This window comes from Myotis davidii, unplaced genomic scaffold (assembly GCF_000327345.1).
Source record: "Myotis davidii unplaced genomic scaffold, ASM32734v1 scaffold450, whole genome shotgun sequence".
Classification (NCBI taxonomy): Eukaryota; Metazoa; Chordata; class Mammalia; order Chiroptera; family Vespertilionidae; genus Myotis; species Myotis davidii.
In genome coordinates, this window is record NW_006282385.1 from 622,635 (window position 1) to 626,913 (window position 4,279).

The following is a 4,279-nucleotide window of genomic DNA, read 5'->3' on the forward strand; positions in this document are numbered from 1 at the left end:
GCTTTGGGGTCAGGGGACAGGGTCATTCAGGGTCCCTCACCCCACAGCATTCAGATCACCATATTCTTCAACTGGGCACAAGGCTGTTCCTCAAACCAGACCATCAACTATATTTCTAAGGAAGTTCAACACCTCATTCCTTTAGTACTGACCTCTGGATGGGGGGGGGGGGCAAGTATATTACCTTCCATAGGATATTCTGAATGATTCTGATTTCTGTCCTTTGATGAAGCTAGAAAAATATTCAGAGAAAAATAAATGAAATCAATTTTAGGTACTTAAATCAAGTGGAAGCTGCTATCTCCACAAAAACTTATGTACAATATGATAGAAAATCAGTTCACCATAACTAAATTACATTGAAAGACTTTCTAAACAAATTAGAGTTACTTCATCATTAAGTGGAAAAATATGTTAACATTAGAAAATTACATTCATAAGCTATTGATCAATGATTTCCCATTTATGGGACACCTTGTTTTATTCTTGACTACATTTTTTAGTGGTAACCTTGCCTCTGCCCCTCCCCTAGCCACAGTGGAATGGCTCATCATAGGCACCTCATATGAGCTGGGCTGATTACAGTCCTTTCTCCAGATGCCACCTCTGATTAAAGTTGTTTGGTCCAGTGGTGGGCACCTCACCCAGCTGGACAAATCAGGGTACTTTCTTGAGAATTTTGCAACCAGAACTTAGAAGAATAATTCATTCTTCTTCCCCATTTTTCCTATTATGATGGTTAATTTTATATTAACTTGGTTAGGCCATAGTTCCCAGATATTGAGTCAAACATTATTCAGCAGTTCTCAACCTGTGGGTGGAGACCCCTTTGGCAGTCGAACGACCCTTTCACAGGGGTCGCCTAAGACCATCCTGCATATCAGATATTTACATTACGATTCATAACAGTAGCAACATTACAGTTATGAAGTAGTAATGAAAATAATTTTATGGTTGGGGCACAACATGAGGAACTGTATTTAAAGGGACAGAAGGTTGAGAACCACTGTTAGATGTTTCTGTGAAGATATTTTTAGGTGACATTGACATTCAAATCAGTAGACATTGAGTAAAGGAAATTAGTCTCCACAATGTGGGTGGGCCTCGTCTAGTCAGTCAAAGGCCTTAAAAATAAAAGACTGACCTATGAAAGGTAATTCTGCCAGAAAACTGCCTTCAGACTTGAACTGCAACTCTTACCTGAATCTCCAGGCTGCTGACCCACCCACTCCAGGTGGCATCCTCTAACAGAGAGAAACTCCAACTTGGCGTTTTGATTTTGCCAAGCTTCTATAATTATATGAGCCAATTTCTCAACTTTCTCTCTACACACACACACACACACACACACACACACACACACGCACGCACTGTTGTTCTGTTTCTCTGAGAAACCCTGACTCATACATTTATTTGGCAGAATAGATAGCTACTAGTAGCTACTAGGGCAGGGAAGCTGGGAAGGAGAGAAAAGGGGAGTTTATATTACCCACTGGACAAAGAAGTCAGCTGTTTCAGGACTTGCCAAATAGGATGACCAAATATATTTGCAAACATTTCAAGATAATCCACAACAATGAAGAAAGGGACTTTGAAACCTAGTCAGCTACCCAAGATATTTGGCAGGGAAGCCTTGAAACCAATAAGGGGAAGGGTATAAAACCCCTTTAACCCCCACCAGTAGAGGTGCTCAGACTAGCTGAGTTGCCCCCTTGTGCTTTATGCCAAGTGCATTCTTAATAAATTCTTGCTTTACTTCTTTAAAAAATTTGCTTGCTTTGCTTCAAAACTAGTTTCTGTCATTTGTCTGAATTTCTTCTCATAAGATTGACAAGAGCCAAGGAGGGGAGAGCCACCTCTGACACACAGGACTTTGGTAACGCATCTACCTTGGGAAGAAGGAAACAGAAGCAGTGTGTGTGTGTGTGTGTGTGTGTGTGTGTGTGTGTGAGAGAGAGAGAGAGAGAGAGAGAGAATGAGAGAGAGAGAGAGAGAACAGTCTTAACCCAGCTCAAATTTCTAATATTGTAGTTCCTGAGACCCTAATGTGTTTCTTCCTTTGGGTTTTACAGGGTTTCTGACAAAGTAGCCATAATCTATTTTGTTTGATTTCTGAAAAACTTTTGTTTTGTATTATTGTTTTTAAAAAACAACAATAATTTTTAAAATATTTATTATTATTTAAGGGCCTAAGAAAGTTCTTCTGCTACATCTAACAATTCAATAAACATTTATGTGACCTCTGGGAAGTGTTACCTAGACACAAGAAAAGGAAAATGGTAAATATTTCTTCTTTTTTTAATTCTCAGCCGAGGATATGTTCCCACTGATATTATAGAGACATGAAGGGAGAGGGGGAGAGAGAGAGAAGTTTTGATGTGAGAGAGAAACATTGATAAGTTGCCTCCTCCATGCACCCCAACCTGGGATTAAACCTTCAACCTGGGTATGTGTCCTGACCAGGAATCAAACCCACAACCTTTCAGTATAGACGACAATGCTCCAATCAACTGAGCCACACAGCCATGGCAATAAATATTTCTATGTGTCAGTTCCTTCTACAGGGTCTTCTTTAAAGCCGCACAAAACCTTTTTTTAAAAAATAAATATACTAGCCATTCTGCACCTAAAAAAAAGGATGAAGTTAGTTCAGTTTGCAACTTAATTGTACATGTGCTTTCCCTCAAGGCAACAATCACACTTTGCTGTGCAACAATATTACATTATATGTATTTCCAGTTTCATACATAGAATATTAAAAAGATGATGGATGTATCAAGCATGGAAATGTAATAAAACTGATATTTTTACTGATTCATCAGGAATATTTCTAAGTGTAACCGGGTGTGTGCATGTGTATGTATGTTCAAATGAAGAATACAGTGGTTATTAGTACAGCTTGTTGCTTGTAATGGGTTGAATTATGTCTGCCAAAAATTCAGTCCTTACCCCTGTTATCTCAAAATGTTACCTTATTTAAAAATAGGTTATTTGAAGATGTAACTAGTTAAGATTAGGTCACACTGGAGTAAAGTGAGTCCCTGATTCAATATAACTGGCATCTTTATAAAAAGCGGAAATTTAGCGCACAGACGTGTACAGGGAGGACACCATGTTAAATTGGAGTTATGATGCCACAAACCAAGGAATAACAGAAACTAGGAGAAGGTCTGAAACAGATGCTTTCCGAGTACCTTCAGAGGGAGCGTGGCCCTCCCAACACCTTGATCTCAGACTTCTAGCCCTAAGAACTGAGACAATAAATTTCTGTTGCCAAAGCCACTCAGTTTGTGATACTTAGTTTCAGCAGCCCTAGCAAATTAATTTACAGTGCTCCTGACTTTATTCATACTAAAGGATCAGTAATTTTAAAAATGCTTAAACCACTTTATTAAGGTATGATTGACATGTGAAAAACAGTATATATTCAATGTATATAGTTTTATGAGATTAGGGATAACTATTCATTCATGAAACCATTACTACCATCAAGGCCAAAGACATATCTATCATACTTCAGTAATCTGAAGTTCCCTCCCATCTCCATTATTATTATTATTACTAGAGGCCTGGTGCACAAAAATTTGTGCACTCGGGGGGAGGGGGGAGGGCCCTCAGCCTGGCCTGTGCCCTCTCGCAGTCTGGGATCCCTCAGGGGATGACCACCTGCTGGCTTAGGCCTGCTCCCCAGGGGATTGGGCCTAAGATGGCAATCAGACATCCCTCTGGCAGCCCGGCAGCCCTCGGGGGATGTCCACTTGCCAGCAGGGAGCAGACCTAAGCTGCAGTCAGACATCCTTAGCGCTGCTGAGGAGGCAGGAGAGGTTCCCACCACCACCGCTGTACTGGCAGTCATCAGCCTGGCTTGTGGCTGAGCAGAGCTCCCCCATGTGGGAGCGCACTGACCACCAGAGGGCAGCTCCTGCATTGAGCGTCTGCCCCCTGGTGGTCAGTGTGTGTCATAGTGACCAGTCATTCCCAGCCTTTCTGCTATTAGGGTCAGTTTGCATATTATCCTTTTACTATATAGGATAGAGGCCTGGTGCATGGGTGGGCGCCAGCTGGTTTGTCTTGAAGGATGTCCCAGATCAGGGTGGGGGTACCACTTGGGTGCCTGGCTGGCCTGGGTGAGGGGCTGATGACTGTTTTCAGGCTGGCCACACCCCCTTTAGGGTGGGGGTCCCCACTGGGGTTCCCGGCCAGTCTGGGTGAAGGGCTGAGGGCCGTTTTCAGGCTGGCCAGAGGGTGAAGTTCCCAGCCTCTCCTTTTTTTCTTTTTT